The sequence below is a fragment of the Dasypus novemcinctus genome, chromosome 1 (assembly GCF_030445035.2).
Source record: "Dasypus novemcinctus isolate mDasNov1 chromosome 1, mDasNov1.1.hap2, whole genome shotgun sequence".
Lineage (NCBI taxonomy): Eukaryota > Metazoa > Chordata > Mammalia > Cingulata > Dasypodidae > Dasypus > Dasypus novemcinctus.
This window is the reverse complement of record NC_080673.1, coordinates 142,539,788-142,560,439: the sequence shown is the minus strand read 5'-3', so window position 1 is coordinate 142,560,439 and position 20,652 is coordinate 142,539,788. Positions and strand designations below refer to the sequence as shown.

Genomic DNA, 20,652 nt, shown 5'->3' with positions numbered 1-20,652 from the left:
TGGTGTAGAGGCGCCCTCAAGTGGCCGTTGCGTGTGAGCACAGGGAGGGAGCTGTCCAAAGGCTGATACCCTGAGGAGTTAGGTGAATTTCAGAGATCAGACATTCAATATAGAATTCGCCGATCTGGCTTCCCCCACGGGGCTGGCACCCAGCTACGGGGATCCCTGAGGGCTGTGTTGCACTGCGGGGCTCCTAAGCTTTCTGTGGACCAGATTTGAGGTTGCCAGGTCTGGGTCCCCTGGACTCTGGCGGTCCACACCCCAGACTCACACCTCTTGAGTCTTCAGTGTCTCAGACTTTCCACCCCCGAATCCATCACGCCCTGGGGTCTACCTGGGGTCCTTGAGTGCTCTGGACCTTAACGTTGGCGTTTTATCTTTATTGGTTCATATTGTTTTGTTTTTATTTTCACTTTATCTTATTTTCTACTCTTTTTGACACCCTGATTGCTAATATTGCATTATCCTCTAGTCTTTTCTCCTAGCGTGCCCCCAAAAGTCCTTTTTTTTTTTATATATATATACAGTTATTTAGGGGTTTCTTTGCTTGTTGTTTTAGATAGTGTTGTAATTGTGACACGTGTATACCTGAATCTCTCTTCACCCTATCTGTTCCCCACCGTGTGCCTATCCTCTTTTTCTTTCTTTCTTTCTTCTTGTCTTTCTTTTTTTTCTTTATTATAATTAGTGGTTTTTTTTTCCGGTTTTCTCTTTCCCTCTTGTCCCTCATTTTCCACTTATTTTATTTTAATTCAAGTACACAATAGGTGCTACAGGGAACACCTCATATTTACTGGGTTTTCCCATCCTCCACTACCTCATTTCTGTGTGAAATGATTTAGGCTACCTACACTATCCCCCTTCCCCTGCATCTTCATATCCACTATCATCTACTGTCTCTCCTATATTCCACCCCCCACCTCCCATTCTTTGACCCACAAACTGTCTAACTCTTAATTTCTAATACCTTTGTCCTGTTTTCTGTCTGTTATCCACTCTTGAAACTATTACCTTTCTTTTCTTTTTCCCTCTCTCATGAAAACAATAGCTTTGTAGTTCATACCATATTCTGCCTATATTCAGTCATCTACTTCATAAAAGGTACTCTACCTACAGCTATAACTCTATACAATCTACATGAATCTAACCTCCATCCTCCCAGATCTCATATTCTTGCTTTGTTAACATACATTACTAATATTACTTTACACTTTTCCCTTGCTGACACAATTGCCTTTCCCCAACACTAATACTTTCTTCTAAAGTGAACTTAACCAACAACAAGTAACTTGAATAAGAAGAAAAAAGTGACAAAGAGAAGATATAACACCTATGCAAAAACAACAACTAATTAACCTCCAAAAGTAGACAAAGAAGCTAAGGAACTGATTAAATTCGACAAAATAAAGAGATGACCAGAAAGCAACAAAAATCTACAAACCAAACCAATAATCAGGAAAACATGACTGAATCCAATCAACAAACCAATAATCACGAAGGGGAGCAAAACTTGGCACAAGCAATGAAAGAACTCAGAACATTTATCACCGACAAATTTGATGCAGTAATGAAAGAGGTTAACAACATGAAGACATCACTTGGAGGGGAAATTGCAGACATACGCAAAAACATAACAGATATGATGGGAATGAACACCACAGTTCAAGAAATCAAAAATACACTTGCAGCAAATATCAGCAGGCTAGAAGAGACAGAGCAGAGAATTAGTGATGTGGAAGACAGTACATCAGAAATCAAACAGATAGTAGAAGGGGTCAATAAGAAGATAGAAAAAATCCAATTAGGATTTAGGGACCTGAATGACAATGCAAAACGCTCAAACATACGTATTATAGGCATTCCAGAAGGTGAAGAGAAGGGAAAGGGGTCAGAAGGAGTGTTGCAGGAAATAATGGCTGAAAACTTCCCAAATCTACTGAAAGAGACAGATGTCCATATCCAAGAAGCACAGCGCACTCCACAAGTCATAAACCCCAACAGGCCCACCCCAAGACATATACTTATCAAATTATCCAAGGCTCAAGACAAAGAGAAAATCCTAAAAGCAGCAAGAGAAAAGAAAACCATCACATACAAGGGAAACTCAATTAGATTAAGTGCTGATTTCTGTTCTGAAACCATGGAGGCAAGAAGACAGTGGTATGATATAGCCAAGGTACTAAAGTAAAAGAACTTCCAATCAAGAATACTCTATCCAGCTAAACTAGCATTCAAACATGATGGAGAGTTCAAAATATTCACAGACAAACAGAAACTGAAAGAGTATACCAACAAGAAACCTCCCCTTCAAGAAATTCTAAAGGGAGTTCTGCAGGAAGAAAGGAAAAAACAGGAAAGGCAAAGTTGGAGGAGAGTATAAGACCAACAACAACAACAAAAAAGACAAAAAAATATATACAAACAAAATATGACAAACACAAATCCAATCAAAATATGGCTAACACAAATAATTCCTTGATAGTAATAACACTGAATGTCAACGGATTAAACTCACCTATCAAAAGATTCAGACTGGGACATTGGATAAGGAAATATGACCCATCCATATGCTGTCTACAAGAGACACATCTTAGACCCAGAGATGCATGGAGACTGAAAGTGAATGGCTGGAAAACAATCATACAAGCTAACAATAACCAAAAAAAGGCAGGAGTAGCTATATTAATATCAGACAAAATAGACTTTAAATGTGAAACAATTGTGAGAGACAAAGAAGGATACTACATTTTAGTGAAAGGGAAAATCTGTCAAGAAGATCGAACAATCATAAATATCTATGCCCCTAACAAGGGTGCCTCTAAATACATCAGGCAAACGCTGGAAAAACTAAGTGAAAGTATAGATACATCTACAATTATAGTGGGGGATTTCAATACACCACTATCAAATCTGGACAGAACATCTCAAAAGAGAATCACCAAAGAAACAAAACATCTGAATAGTATATTAGAGGAGCTCGATCTAATAGACATATATAGATCGCTACACCCAAACACAGCAGGATATACATTTTTCTCAAGCGCACATGGATCATTCTCCAAGATAGATCATATGCTAGGCCACAAAGAAAGGCTGAACGAATTCAGAAAGATTGAAATCATACAAAACATTATCTCTGACCACAGTGGAGTCAAGCTGGAGATTTGCAAGGGACAGAAGCCCAGATTTCACCCCACGATTTGGAAATTAAACAGCACACACTTAGAAAAACAGTGGGTCAAAGAGGAAATCTCAAAAGAAATCAATGACTACCTTGAAACAAATGATAATGACAACACAACATACCAAAATTTATGGGATGCAGCAAAAGCAGTACTGAGAGGGAAGTTTACAGCCATAAATTCATATATCAAAAAAGAAGAAAGAGCAAAAATTGAAGAACTAACTGCACATTTGAAGGAACTAGAAAAACAACAACAAAGTAACCCAACAGGAAGAAGAAGGAAGGAAATAACAAAGATAAGAGCAGAACTAAATGAAATAGAAAATAAGAAAGCACTTGAACAGATAAACAAAACCAAGAGCTGGTTTTTTGAGAAGATTAACAAAATTGACAAACCTTTAGCAACACTAACAAAGAAAAAAAGAGAGAAGATGCAAATACACAAAATAAGAAATGAGAAAGGCGATATCACCACTGACCCCGCAGAAATAAAGACTATCATAAGAGGATATTTTGAAAAACTATATTCCAACAAAAATGACAATCTAGAGGAAATGGACAAATTCCTAGAAACACATAAGCAGCCCATATTGACGAAAGAAGAAATTGATGATCTTAACAAACCAATCACAAGCAGAGAGATAGAATCAGTTATCAAAAATCTCCCAACTAAGAAGAGCCCAGGGCCAGATGGTTTCACAGGTGAATTCTACAAAACATTCCGGAAAGAATTGACACCAATCCTGCTGAAACTATTCCAAAACATCGAAACGGAAAGAACATTACCCAACTCCTTCTATGATGCCAACATTACCCTAGTACCAAAGCCAAACAAAGACATCACAAGAAAGGAAAATTACAGACCAATTTCTCTAATGAACCTAGACGCAAAAATACTCAACAAAATACTTGCTAATCGTATTCAACAACACATTAAACGTATTATACACCACGACCAAGTGGGATTCATCCCAGGTATGCAAGGATGGTTCAACATAAGAAAATCAATCAACGTAATACACCATATAAACAGATTGAAGGAAAAAAATCACATGATTATATCTATTGATGCAGAAAAAGCATTTGACAAAATACAGCACCCTTTCTTGATAAAAACACTCCAAAAGATTGGAATACAAGGGAATTTTTTGAACATGATAAAGAGTATATATGAAAAACCTAAAGCCAATATTGTTTACAATGGAGAAATCCTAGACTCCTTCCCTCTAAACTCAGGAACAAGACAAGGATGCCCACTGTCTCCGCTCCTATTTAACATTGTCTTAGAAGTACTTGCACGAGCACTGAGGCAAGAACCAGAAATAAAAGGCATTCAAATTGGAAAGGAAGAAGTCAAAATTTCATTATTTGCAGATGACATGATCCTATACATAGAAAACCCTGAGAGATCTACAACGAAGATTCTAGAACTCATAAATGAGTTTAGTAAAGTCGCAGGTTATAAGATCAATGCGCAAAAATCAGTAGCATTTCTGTACACCAATAATGAGCAAGATCAGGAGGAAATCAAGAAACAAATACCATTCACAATAGTAAATAAAAAAATCAAATACTTAGGAATAAATTTAACTAAAGAGGTAAAGAACTTATACAACGAGAATTATACAAGATTGTTCAAGGAAATCAAAGAAGACCTAAATAAATGGAAGACTATTCCTTGTTCATGGATAGGAAGACTGAACATTATTAAGATGTCTATCCTACCAAAACTGATCTACACATTCAATGCAATCCCAATAAAAATCAACGCAGCCTTCTTTAAGGAACTAGAAAAACTAACTATGAAATTTATTTGGAAAGGAAAGAGACCCCGAATAGCCAAAGACATACTGAAAAAGAAAAACGAAATTGGAGGAATCACACTACCTGACTTCAAAACATACTATAAAGCTACGGTGGTGAAAACAGCATGGTATTGGCATAAAGAGAGACACATAGACCAATGGAATCGAATTGAAACCTCTGATATAGAACCTCACATATACAGCCACATAATATTCGATAAACCCACCAAACCCTCTCAATTGGGAGAGAGTGTCCTATTCAACAAATGGTGTCTGGAGAACTGGATAGCCATATGTAGAAGAATGAAAGAGGATTACCATCTCACACCTTATACAAAGATCAACTCAAGATGGATCAAAGACCTAAATATAAGAGCCAAGACCATAAAAACCTTAGAAAGCAGTGTAGGGAAACATCTACAGGACCTAGTAATAGGAAATGGATTTATGAATATCTCACCAAAAGCACGAGCAGCAAAAGAACTAATAGATAAATGGGACTTCCTCAAAATTAAAGCCTTCTGCACCTCAAAGGAGTTTGTCAAGAAAGTAAAAAGGGAGCCCACACAGTGGGAGAAAATATTTGGCAATCATATATCTGATAAGAAACTTATAACTTGCATATATAAAGAACTCCTATATCTTGAAAATAAAAAGATAAACAACCCATTTAAAAAATGGGAAAAAGACTTAAACAGACACTTCTCCGAAGAAGAAATACAAATGGCAAGAAAGCACATGAAAAAATGTTCCAAATCTCTAGCTATCAGGGAAATGCAAATCAAAACTACAATGAGATACCATCTTACACCCATAAGATTGGCAGCTATGAAAAAAACAGAAGAATACAAGTGCTGGAGAGGATGTGAAGGAAGGGGAACACTCATCCACTGCTGGTGGGAATGCAGAAGGATCCAACCATTCTGGAGGACAGTATGGCGGTTTCTCAAAAAACTAGCCATAGATTTGCCATATGACCTAGCAATACCACTGCTGGGTATATACCCAGCAGAACTGAAAACAAGGACACAAACCGATATATGTACACCAATGTTCATAGCAGCATTGTTCACTATTGCCAAAAGTTGGAATCAACCCAAATGCCCATCAACAGATGAGTGGATCAATAAAATGTGGTATATACACACAATGGAATACTACTCGGCTGTAAGAACAAACACACTACAAACACATGTGATAACATGGATGAATCTTGAGAACCTTATGTTGAGTGAAGCAACCCAGACATTGAAGGACAAATACTACATGACCTCAATGATATGAAATAACCAAGCTGCCCTAGATAGCAAGAGACTGAACGATAGGCTTACAGGAAATCGGAGGGTGGAGGAAGGATATGAGCCGATGTCTGCAGGGGTGCAATTTAAGACGAGAGGGTGGTAAGTATGAACACAAAGAAGAGATAAAATGGGGGCAAGGGGTTACCTTTTGTTGGGGCTTTACGGGTTTGAGGGTGGCTGGGGAGGGACGGTTGGGTAACGGTGCCCAAAAGTGGGGGGAGGGAGGGGTAGCATACGAACACAGGAGAGGGACAGGAGGTGGTGGAGAGTAAAATGCCGAGAAAATCATAACAAAATATAATAAAGAGGGTTACCTGTTTAGAATGCCGGAGGGGAGGGTCTGAAGCAGGACGGGCTCCTGGGGAATGTCTAAATGCTCATTCTGCCAGAGTGGGTGACACCATGGGGTAGAATCCCAAGTAGTGAGAGTGGGGGTGGACCCACATCCTGGGGAGGACTGATGCCACCAAATAGAGGGAACTCTATCCCTCGAGAGAAAGGGTGGCCCCCAGGGCATTGGGGCAGTTGAGCAGGTTAGGCCCTGAACACTATTCCATCTATCTCTGGAAGTGGCACCTCAGGAAACGGAGGTTGGCTGTCACTGTGGGCACCAAGGTGGAAGGGAAAATGGACGCTAAATGTGTGGAACCAAAGTAAATGGGGGGCAAGAGAGGAGTTTCTTGAGAGTACACAAGGATGGATATAAAACATGTAATATTACACCATAACATATAAGAGATGATAGACTGATAATGTAAACCATAATGTAAAACATAGGATAACTAAAAATGTAAAGAACTGTGTATCCTAAAGTATGCACCATAATGTAAGCACAGATATTACCTTGTTAGAAAGCTAATGTCTCAGACTCTGTACATCACTTTAAGTAAATATGATGTGAATAGGGTGTAAGAGTATCGCTGTGGAAGGGAAAAGGTTTTGTGATGGATGTATGGGAGTGCTGTATATTGTATATATGCATTGCTGTGGTCTAGGACTCCTATGAAGAAATGCTGAATAATTAGGGGGGGGGGGGGAAAGGATAGGATGTGGAAATTTTTTCAAGTCAACATTCTTTATCTAAGTTCTTTATTTAACTTTATCCAAGTTCTTTATCTATCCTTTAAACCCATCGCTATATGCCATTCCCTAGTAAGGGACCATGACATTATATTGGGCCTCAAATTTCGGGGAGTTCTGGATCACAGAGTGTTTCAACAATGGCAAAGGAGGAATACTGGTATGGGATACCAATGACAGGTGATATATGGCTGACAGGGAGCTATACAGAACATATGTCCAGGGTGCATGGTAATGATTGGATATACTCATGGTGGCAACAATTGGAAACCACAGCAGGGGGGGTACTGGGTTCCTGGTCAGTGGTGCTCTGTCGTGGTCCCTAGGGGAGCAGCGACAGTCTCCCAGGTACAGCGGCGGGGACCGGGAGGGAGTGAGGGTTCAACGGTGAGCCCCTGATGCTAATGACTATGCTTGTGAGCTGATAAACCTAAAATAAGAACAAGGCCTAGAGCAACATTGTGCCTGGGAATTTCCTCCTGTCAGCCTTCATGTTACTCAAATGTGGCCAGTCTCGAAGCCAAACTCAGCATGTAAATGCAATGCCTTCCCTCCAGCGTGGGACATGACACCCGGGGATGAGCCTCCCTGGCAACGAGGGACCACTATCAAATACCAACTGATGATGCAACTGGAAAAGGACCTTATACGGAAGGTTCAATGCGGATCAGCAGAATATCCATGTCTACATAAAATACCATGACTTTAAAATGCTGTTTGACCTAAAGTAAGGGGGAAATGGAAAGGAGAAATGAGTTTATATGGCTACGAGTTTCTAAAAAAGAGTCTGGAGGCTGGCAGAAGGATTGCCCTCATGCACAACTGAGCAGAGTCAGAGAGACAGATAAAGCAGATACAACCCCCAGATAATGGTTCCTTTGAAGGCTAAAGAGACCCATGAGAGTTATGGTCATGGCCGATGGGGTTAACTATCAGGGCAGATGGCCCCTCTTTGGAAATGGTGTGTATGTGTGATGAATCTGGACTCAGATGGGATCTCCCTTCATAAGTCTTTCATGCTAATGTGCCGGAGGTGCAGTTAACGTTGGGGTTTAAGATATATTTAGGGGATTTGAATCTCTGGACCGACAATGTGATAGCCAGGTCCTGAGCCTCAACAGACTCCAGCACCTACAATCTGATTTATTGGACTTACCACACTCAGCTAAGATGGAGTTGAAGAAGGACAATCACCACACCGTGGAGCCTAGAGTGATTACAACTGAAAATGGGAGGACTGCATCCAGCATCCATGTGGAATCTGAGCCTCCTCTTGACATAGAGGTGCAATGGACACAACCAATCCAATGTCCACATAGAAGAGGTGGCATGGAATTGGGAAAAGTGGACATGGTGGACGATGGGTATGGGGAAGGGCAGGAGGAGATGAGAGATGGAGGCGTCTTTGGGACATGGAGCTGCCCTGGATGGTGCCTCAGAGGTAATCACCGGACATTGTAAATCCTCATAGGGCCCACTGGATGGAATGGAGGAGAATGAGGGCCATGATGTGGACCATTGTCTATAAGGTGCAGAGGTGCCCAAAGATGTACTTACCAAATCCAATGGATGTGTCATGATGATGGAAACGAGTGTTGTTGGGGGGGGAGAGGGGGGGTGGGGGGGGTGGGGATGAATGGGACCTCACATATATATTTTTAATGTAACATTATTACAAAGTCAATAAAAAAAAATTAATTAAAAAAAAAAGTCAATTATTAGAAATTAATTCTTATCACAAAAAATACAAGTAAAAACTAAAATAACAACATCTGAAAAATTTTAAGAGATTTATCATTGTTAATTCTCCTTTGGGCAACATATTTAAAATAGAATATAAGAATGGAGTCATTACCTTTGGGAAGGTAGAAAAGCTGTATTTTCTATTCTAGTCCTTTGTTATACTACATGATTTATTGAAATAAAATGTATTGAAATACTTTACTAAATATGAAAGGTTAACAGATCATGAAACAAATTATGTGTGGCCTGTAGAAGGAAAATACTTGATTTGATGATATAAATTAGATTTTCAAAAAGATATGAGAAACGTGGAAATATAAAAATGCTTGTGATTAAAACTTTTACCCGAGGTTTTCCAGTCCCCAAATTTCACCCCCTGAACTGAAAATCAGTAAACCAAAAATCATTTTAGAAAGAACCATGAAGAAGACAAATCTGGATACTTTCCTTGAGAATCCTGTTATTTATGTGCATGAGAACATTTGTCTATCATTCTATAACAAGTCCATTATTGTTTATTCTTAGTTCTTAAATTTGCTACTACATTCAAATGTTCCAAATCTTATTATTTTTCTATTTTTATAAATTTTATTCACTCTAAATGGGTAAATTCAACAATCCTATGAGTTCAACTTTTTTTACAAGATGCTTATGAATTACATGTCTATTTCTTACAACCCAGAAAATGCTGATGTCATCCAATCTCCATCTCCAATACCATATGCATAATTTATATTCTGTTATTCTATAGCTATACGAACTCAACCTCTCAAAAACTTACTCCTTCATCTACCTTCCTCAAACATTTCCTTTCTCCAGATTTACCACTGTCAATGGATGGAACCATAATATACCATGTCTTTCAAACCTGAAATTGGTGTCATTCTCAATTTCTTTCTTTCTAGAAATCCTTGCCTCTACAGTAAAAACTTTTCATGTAAATGGATTAAACTCTCCAAGCCAGAGGCCTAGATTGGCAGAAGGATAAGGAAATATGACCAATCTATAGGCTGTCTACAAGAAACTCACCTTAGATCCAGAGATGCAAGGAGATTGCAAGTGAATGCTTGGAAAATGATTTTACATGCAAACAATAACCAAAAGAGGGTGGGAGTAGATACACTAATATCAGACAAAATAGAATTAAATGAAAAACTTATGTATTATTCAATCTTTAAGTTTTATCAAATATTACATTAATGCCTTATTTTATTCCACTTTGTGAGTCCTCGGGACCCAAGACATTGGATGAAGATTTCTGTACTCTTTATATATGTATACAACCAATTAAATCCTGGAATCCCATTTTGAGAGTTTGTTTCCTTGAACTATTTCCAGGGGCAATTAATCAGTCAAGGTACTGCAATGAAAAACATGGCATAGTCAAGTTGGGTTATTTTAAAGGATTGATAATAATAGGGCCATTCACAGGTGTGAAGTGATGTAAGGAAACAAACAGAAACAGCATAATCCTTTTTTTTTTTTAAGGAAAAAAGAAAAAACAAAAAGAGTGGGGTGCACTACTCTTCCTAAGAATGAAAAGAACAGATAAAGAAAGGATAATCAGAAACTGGATAGATTTATGTGTTAAAGATGTTTTTGACAGAAACTGTGACTTTTGGTTGACCAATTAGCCATAACACTGAAGGTACTCAGAAAGCTGTGGAATAAGCTCTATAACTGTTGCTTCCCCTTGGATAAGGCAGAAACTACAAAATAAAAGACCCATTAATAAAATCAAATTCTCAGGCTATATAATTGGATAATGAAGGATATGAGGTTATCTGAGGTGATGCACGTAGCTTTCCATCAGGATTTCAAAATTGCTATAAATTAGACTCCATTTCTTCTCCCTTTACAAATGGAGGATTCATTAATGTTTTCCTGTAATTTTCTGCTCCACCATTGTATATTGAATGTAACCAAGAATAAGGGGCAAATGCCTAGCTTTGGTTGTTAGGTTGTCAAAATACAAATGACATGGGAAGAGACTGAATATTACCAAGTAATCTTTAATCGTCCAACTAAATGGGATTTTGGAGTGCTCTATCTCTGGAAGGAAGGGTTTTATGGCTATTTGGTGATCAGAGGATAGATTAAAGTAAGCAGCATTTTTTATTACTGTTGATGTGGCAGTTACTTTGATTTTATGTTTATGTCTTAATGTTCATAATAATGTTCTTGATATATTAAGTCAGGCCTTTGAGGAGTTCATGAGACTTAAATATTAATTTAAGTTAATATTTCTTATAATTAATTATTAATATATGACGAAGTAAGTGACTTAGAACAAGGGGAAGAATAAAAACAAATAAGTAAGTGGATTTGGGGAGCTACAAAACAACGTGCAAATCAAAACAGAATATACACTTTACCGTACAATTAAAAACATGTCCAGAATTTTAAAAGGTTAAACACTTAATTTAATGTATAGAAAACAAAGGAGAAATATTGTTTCTGTGGGGAGATAAAGGACATATATATGAATACTTATTTCTGGTAAAAATTGAAAAAAAATCTAGTGAGAACAGAAAAAATATGATCAACAAAGGTGTATCTTTATTAAAAATAGTGTATTTAAATATACATAATAAACAATATGATAGAGAATATGACAAGTAAAATGGCAAATTTTAAAGAATATCATGACAATTATGCTAACAAAGAAAAATTAAAAAGTTTATATATACTAATTTTCTGAAACTAACCTATACTTTTCATAATACCCATCGCTGTTGTTGAGATATGGACAGTTGGTAATTCACATACTGCTAATATGATAGCAATGCTACTTTATTCTTCTGACAAACTAGTATGTCAGAATGTTTCAAAAGTCACTAAAATGCTCAGTTTTGACTCATTATTCTAGTGAAATAATTTACCAGAGGATAAAGTTATTCATGACATAGCTCATTATTCTCTGATGGAAAAGCATTAGATATAATATAAATGCTCAATGAGAAAAAAATGCTTAAGTGACTATAAGTCATCACTATATTTAAATATCCTACTCACAATGTAATTATGGGCATTATATTTGCATCACAGCAAATATTAATGATATAAGAATATCACAAATGCTTATGCAATATTTGCTAATCTATAGCATTTAAAATTCACTGTGACAATTACTAAACAAACCAACCAACAAAAACCCTTATTTTCAATATTCAAGATCCTGAATGAAAACAAAATTAAGTGGAGTTGATGAATAAATCTGACCATATTTTTCCTTTTATTTGGGATATTTTATAAATGAAAATTATTCTTAGCTCTCTCATCTGTACTAGTTCTCCATTCCAAAAATCTGTGAGATTCAAGAGGAACAGAATTATATTGAGTCTGTCCAAAGTATAATATATTATGAGAGAAGAAAAAATAATGCACATTGAAGTTTCTGGATAAATTTACTATATTTCCCAAGTACTTTGTGCCTTTTTGTGTTTTTAGCTGTGTTATTCTATGTACAGTCCCTCTTGTAAATCCTATCTTCCAAACTGCAGACATACTTTCCATAAATACTCAGATTTTTGCAGAAAAAGGATCTGTCAACAATAATACTGCAGTACAAATAAAGGAGAAATCAATCAATGTAAGCAATATTTTCAAAAACAGCAGTTACAACCTTTAATAAATTACTGTGACTCAAGGCAGTAGACTATAGAATAAAAGAAACAGCTGATAATTTTGATCAGGGAATATCTTTTAAAATATAAAGTTTTGTGAATTCAGCATTTTATATGACAGAATAAAAGTGCTATTACTTCCACTTGTGTTTTGTTTCTTCATTATTGGTTGTCTGTTTCAGAGGTTCAGACCAGTTAATGTTATGTGCATTTGGGGAGTTATATTGTCTTAAGTTATTTTTCTGAAACTTGGCATATGTTGAAACAGAGATGAGTTACTCATTTTAGAAAATTTGATGCTATTTTAAATTCTTGGTTATCACATTAGCAAAAAATATACTCCATATAATTGACACTATTGAATGGTTTGAAATAATTATTAAACTCTTCTGCTTATTGATAAAGTACAGACCTTCTTAATATCTATAAGAGAACCTTGGTTAGTTTTTCATTTTTCTACCTAAGTTGGAAATCAGACTCATCATTGGTCCCATAATGTCACTTTTGAAAAGGAGATATTTTTTACATTTCCTGACTATTTTATTGATCCCATATTTCAGGATGTACAACACTCTTGCCTACAAGAAAAAAATGTCAGGTTCATTTAATGACTAAGTGTAATCATATTATATGGTGGTTTCTGACCATATCCTCAGAGCACGATTTAATCAGAAACTTTAGGATGTTTACTAGGAAAGGAATTAAGTATTTTACTTTGTTCTTTCAATTGAGCAACGAGTACAGATATCTTTTCAACAGACCTGATGAATTATCTAATAACCACTGAAGATATAATTATTTATTTTAGGGCTTCTTTTTCTATAAATACCACAAATAGAAAACGCATTAAATAATGATCAGGCCTGAGCACTTTGTTGTGTATTCATTAATAGTATTTATTTACAATTTCCATTGAATATATAATTGGCAACACAGCACTAAGGAACCAATAGCCATTACAATTTAACTGTTCAATACTTTGCATGTATTCAAAACCTTACATGTATACTAAGCACCTTAATAATTTTTTTCTTTGAAAAATTCTTTTGAAAAAGGTAAGCCCATTTACCAGATAAAATAATGGTATTTACTTACTATAACACATCATTGCTAATGCACTAAAGATAAGCACAGACATAGCTGAAATGTTCCTCTCCAGTTCCCAGATGAATAAAATTTCTGCTGTGCGTGTAATCTGCTACAGATGCTGGGACAGATCCAAGTGTTGGAAAGACAATATTTCATAGAATCCACAGCTTCAATAAAGTAACTATGGTTAAAAGCAATATTGTGATTTGGAACTATTAGTCAAAATATGAGGGCACCAGGTGCCTGATGTTAATTAATAAGTTAGGTACTTTCTCAGAAAACCTTTTGCTGACTACCGTCAAGTCCAAGTTCAATAATAGATTGCACGCTCCTTGTTCACTCACTTAGATTCCTATACTTAACTTCAGTTATCAAATTTGAAATTCTATATTTGCATGGGTGTTTGGTTAAAGTTCTTCTAACAAAATGTATTTCAAACTTAGGGCAAAGTAATGATTCTTATTCATCATTTTAATTCTCTCACTTAAAATGATATTTTATACATGTTTGGTGCATATCAAAAATATGTTGAATGAATGAATCAATGAACAAAATATAATGTGAATATTGTAGGAATACTGTTGTCCTCATTTTATTTTCTTATTTGTATCAAGAGGAATATACTCTAACATGTAAGAAGAGCAAGAAAAGAAAATGGAGAATTCCTGGCATATGCGATTATATTACAACTGCAGAGACCACCATACAAGTATTAGTGCTTTAATGTTTGTAGATATTCTAGAGTTAATGATAATTCTGAATTTGTGGCCAAAATTATATTTAAAATTTTGATGAAATTTAATTTAAGGCTCGTCCTTCTGTTCATCTATGTCTGCTTTCCATAATCTCATTTTCTCCACCACAATCACTTCCCAAGTATTCAGTGCATTATTTTTCTTCTTTTTTCTTTTTTCAGACTTTATTTTGTACATTTAATAATTGTAAATATAAACAATTTAAAAAACAGTTGAATAAAAACATACATTTCTCAATTAAATATATGGGACACCTATAAATTTATTTTTTGAATCATATAATATGTTACACAGTATATTTGGTTCATAGTAATTTTCAACTTTAATTATCTTCTTAGAGGATAACAATATTAAGTACCCAATACAACATACCAGTTACTCTGCTAAAAAAAATGATTCATTCTCTCAGTGTAAACTCCAATAGGCTGACCTGTATTAATTTCCTCCTGCCACTGCAACAAATTACCACAACCTTAGTGTCTTCAAAGAATAAAACTAGATTACCTTACATATGCATAGGTTAGAAGTGCTACGCGAGTGTCACTGGGTTAAAAATCACAATTTCTGCAGGGTGCCCTTCTGTTCTGGAGGCTCTAAGGATAATCCATGTCCTTGCTTTTCCAGTTTCTGGAGATCACAACGTCATCCTTGGTTTGTGCTCTCTTTTCTCCATCATCCTAACCAGTATGGGGTAGAAGAGTAAGAATTTAAAGTCAATCCCATTTCTTATCTTTCTAACCTACTCTTCTACCTTCTGCCTTCCACTCCTCCTTTTTAGGAGGACTTGTATGATTAAATTGGGCCTATGCTAGTAATCCAAGATAACACCAAGCCCTTAACCTTAGTCACATCTACATAATTTATTTTGCCATGCAAAGTGACATAGTCACACATTCTAATGATTAGGATGTTAATGTCTTTGCAGACCGTTAGTCTGCTACCTCACAAGCCATCTTGCATTAGAGTTCCCAGCTGTACTTTGCTAAGCATTGAATGTCTAAGTGACTTTTTCCTTGCAAAGGTAACCACAATATCAAAAGCTGATCTTGAAAATAAAATAAGCTGGAGGTTTTGTTGAACTTCAACTACCTGGATCCTAATTGTGAATTACTGAATCAATATCTGAAGTTTGAGTCTCAGGGTCTGGAACATTTACCATGTTAACCAGGTCAGAACCAACAGTTCTTCAATTCTGAGTTTTAAAAATAAAGTTTATTTTTCTCCATGTTTCATTGGTACCCTTAAACTCTTCCTTGATGATTTTATATCACTTACCCTGGATATCATACTTTATGATCTAAATGACATATATCTACCTCTAATATATTCTCTAATAGAAACAAAAACGAAGTGGGGAAATTGAGAGTGTAGATTCTGAAGCAGTTGAATGCAGGCTCATCTATTGCAGTGTGATCTCTTGATATGTAACTTCACGTACACATCTGAATGTTATCTTCTATAACATCATTGATTTAGTAATAGTTTCTCCATTAAAAGGTTATTGGGCAGGTTAAATTAAATGATACCTATAAGGAGGTATGAAGAAAAGTACAAGGAACATAGTATGCTTTAAATAATTGTTAAAATTTATAAGATTTCTCTTTATTTGGAATTTTATAAACCAGAGGAATATTTGATCAATGCAATTGAAATTATCATAAAGATATGCAGTTTAACATTTACTGTAAACATGTTCATACAATTTCTCTTATAAATCTAACTATATCCCTGAATGCTCCAAAGTGACTTGGTTGTTAATAGAATGCTTTGGGCAAATTATATAAAATTACAATTTAATAAAAATATTTAATGTGGTATGAGAATGGTGGTTGGCACTCATAATTTCATTTATAGATTTGAGTTACTATTTATACAAAATCCAATGTATCTCTTCTGTGTTTTATATCCTCGCGTTATTTATTTTCATGCTACTTTAATCATTAAGTCGAATTCCTATAATACTTAATACCGAGAAGCCCACACAATAAAGGAACTGAGAGCATTTAATTTTGAAACTGTTCATTTAGGCAGAATATACAAACATTACACATGCACAGATGTCAATCTGAGAAAAAGGATAGTTTAATCATATGGAGTATATGAAGATATGAGGAATATTATGCACTTTTATTTCTGTGAATTTTATATACCATTTCAGTGATTTATGGAAAAAATTGGATACCACTGACTGGTAGCCCCAGGAGAAATACCCTTAATGATTAAGATGAAATGGAAATGAAATGATTTTAATCATCTACCAAAGAGAAAATATGCACTTTAAGAATTAGGTTTTAAAAGGTATAATTCATACCGTTATTAAAATAAAAGTACTATATGCGTCTTATTTTCATTAATGGAAATCATCTTTTAGAAATTATGTTTTACAATATAAATCTAAAGACAGTTTTAAGAATCATGGCTTACATTTAATTGCCCTGAACCATGGCATTTCATTGAGAATCTCATTAAGTGCTTAATAGCCCGTGGTACAATAGTCACGTAACAACATGACAGTCTCCATGGAAACAAAATAGCAAAATATGGCTGCAATAACACAGGTTAATGCACTGTATATTAATTCTGTAGGAGTTCCCCAAAGCATTGCACTTTATAAATATGCCTGACGTTAAATCAATATAACGTTCACATAGGAAAAATCAACTTTAACTTCTTTTATAAGATCTTTACTGTGAAATATGAAATAATTCACTCTAGCCACTCTGAGCACCTCCTACCTACCGATATGAAGGGGGGTTATGATAGGGAATCAGGCTACCCAGTTAAATTATCTACAATTCCTGATTTAAAGATAAGTCAAGAATGAGAGAGCAACAAACAAAAAATTGCAACATTCTGTGACTACACTTATGCTGAGAAGGGTGGCAGCAATGATATACTATGTGTCAGGAAATCTGCTGAGGATTTTAAAATTATTATTAAAATTATACACCCTACTAGGTATCTATAAAATCATTTCAGTTTTACTGAAGAAGAAATTAAGCTACAAAGAAATAATTTTAAATGTAGGAGCTGGAAGATTGGACTCCCAACTATTACAATGTTTTATTTATAGTAGTAGAATAAATTAGATATAGTTATGTGACAGATGCATTTAGGGACCCTTACTATCATGTATTTAATATATAATGAGTGATCAAGAGTTAATTTCACTTCAGTCACCAGCATGGAAGCAAGTGATAAATATTGATGGGAAAATTACCACATAAAGTAATCAAGCATACTGTCTAAAATTCCACCAGTCAGAGATAGGTCTTTTAACAATTGTTCTTCAATACATCGGTCACATGAATCTCAGTTCAGGTTCCATTTTCTTCCACTTCAAAAGAAACACATTTACAACTGTCCCTCACTTAAAACAAGTGAATGCTTTTTTCTCCGCATTCTGCTTATCCATTCAACTTTACCTTTGAAAATATGCCTTAATTTCAGTTTCATTTGTCATTCAATGCTTTTCTATTCCATATTACATAATTTTGAACATTATCTGTGGAAAATAATACAGCAATTACTTATTTTTACTTTTGCAAGAATAATGTTTATATTTCATTTTATCATCTTTTTTTAATAGGTATAATTTTAAAATGGAATCTGAAACCCAAATCTGATCTTTAAAAGAGTTGGATAACTTAAATATATGTATCACTATTCTCACCTCTAAATTGGGAAACATAATTCTTATCTCATAGATTTATTGTGCCTTTGCATCAGATAAGAAAATATATTTAAATTTTCTTGAAAATATTGGACATTTACATTAAAAGTAGTTTAAAAATGTAAATGGAGGATAGCAATACATCAAAAATTACTTTCCTTGAGTTCTCAAAATGTTAAAGCCCTTTGAATGAGACATATGAACACATGCCTGATGAGTAATTCACACTTAAAAGTAAAGAAAAAGAAGCAAAGAATGAGAAAATCATTCTATAAATTGTAAGTTATGTACTAAATATAAGATTTGTAATATCGTCACAAATAACTGAGAAACATTCTTTGTATGGCATCCATAAAACTTTACAAATTTACTTTCTTCAGTAAATATAACAGTCCTCTTCAGAGATTTTTCTCCAACATTTTATTAGGAATTTTTTCAAAAACAGAAAATGTCTTTAAATTGCACAATAAAAACTTACCTCTTCATTATTTAGATTATCCCAGTAAATTTTGCCATATATTTTTGTCACATAACTATAATCTGTAAATTTATCTCTCCATTAATATCCCTTATATTTTGACCCATTTCAAAGTTGTAGTTATTAATACATTTACTCCTAAACACTTCAGAATTACTATTATTAAATAGAGACAAATTGTAACTAAAAAGAGTTCAATATTTTTATGGTAAAGTTAAATACTTGCTCACAGTTCTTTTCTTTATTTATTTTGAAGCAAAATTTAAACGCAATGGAATGCACAAATACCACTCCATAAAGTTTCCTTATGATTTTTCCAGTTCAATTCTTACTTCTTCCCAAAAGGCATTCTTTAATCACTTTTTCACAGTAAATAAATTTTGCCTGTTATAGACCTTCTATAAATCAGATTAGAGAGAGACTATGCACTTTATTTTTGTATGGCTCTGTCATTCAGTATAGTATTTTGAAATTCACCATTGTGGTTGTGCATCCCTTTTATTTCAGAGTCATAGTTCATTGATGAATATACAGTTTCAAAAAATGTAGTCTTTTATAAACGGAACCTTATACCATTTCTAGTTTTTGCCTGCTATGAATAAACTGCTATAAGCATTCCTATTAATAATTTTGGTACATATGTTTTCATTTCTCTCACATAAATATGCATTTATAGAATTGCTGAATCATCTGGTAAGTGCATTGTATATATTAATTTTATGAGAAACTGCCAAATCTTTTCCCATAGTGGTTGTATTATTCTATTCTACAACAAAATGTGAGAACTCCAATTGTCTGCTCACCTTCGTGGTGGGCATTTAGTTTATTTTACTGTAGTTTTAAGATGTGGCTCATCAAGGGAAAAAATAAAACTTCAGAGAAGGCATAGAAATTGGAACAATCAAGTAAGTTCAATCAAATCTCCTAAATCAATTCAAGGAGATGAAGGAAAATATAGTATAAAGAATATTAGGATGACAATGAGTGAGCAGAAAGAATTTGAAAGTTTAAAAAGAAAAATGACATAAATTATGGGGTTGAAAGATACAATAGTAGAGATTAAAAACAACAAGCAGTGCTCACTTTGGTAGCACATATACTAAAATTGGAATGATACAGAGAAGATTAGCATGGCCCCTGTGCAAGGATGACAAGCAAATTTGTGAAGCACTCCATATTTTTATGTTTATGTATGAATGATATACTTCAATATATTAAAAAAGTATACAACAGAGGATTTGAATAAGCAGAAGAAAGAAAAGGCAAACTAGACAATAGAACATTCAGAATCTGACAGAACAACAGACAGAAAAGAATGAAAAAAAAATGAGCAGGATCTAAGGGATCTGAATGGCAGCACAAAGCCCACAAACTTGCAAGTTATAAATGTTCTACTAACAGAGGATGAGGGACAGAAAGATTATTGAGGTAATAATGACTGAAAATTAAATAAACATGTCCAAGAAGCAAAATGTACTCGAAAGAATAAATCCTAATAGACCTACTCTGAGACACCTGCTAATAACAATGAAAGCCAAAGGTGAAGAGAGCAATTTGAAAACAGCAAAAGAAAAGAAAATCACTACAGAAAAGAGATCCTCAGTAAGACCATTGCTCATCATAAACCCTGGAGGTGAAAAGGGAGTGGTATTATTTATTAAAGGCACTGAAAGAGGAAAACTACCAGCCAAAAATTCTTTAGCAGGAAAAAGTGACCTTCAAAAATGAGGGAGAGTTTAAAATATTCATGAATAAGCATAAACTGAGACTTTACCAACAAAATGCGTGCCCTGAAAGAATTACTGAAGGGAGTTCTGCAGATTGAAAAGAAAATACATGAGAAAATTGTTTGTAGTAAGGTGAAGAATTAAGATATTCAGGAAATGTAAAAAAGAGTAAATGCAAAACCCAACAGAAT

The 20,652-nt window shown here is 34.8% G+C and overlaps 1 non-coding gene across 1 annotated transcript; it reads left to right on the top strand.

Annotated features, from left to right (window-relative positions):
• The first annotated feature begins 19,809 nt into the window (after positions 1–19,809).
• Positions 19,810–19,916, top strand: LOC111763744 (U6 spliceosomal RNA). Its single transcript, XR_002796548.1, has one exon. It is a non-coding gene; the product is annotated as a U6 spliceosomal RNA (small nuclear RNA).
• Positions 19,917–20,652: the final 736 nt, after the last annotated feature.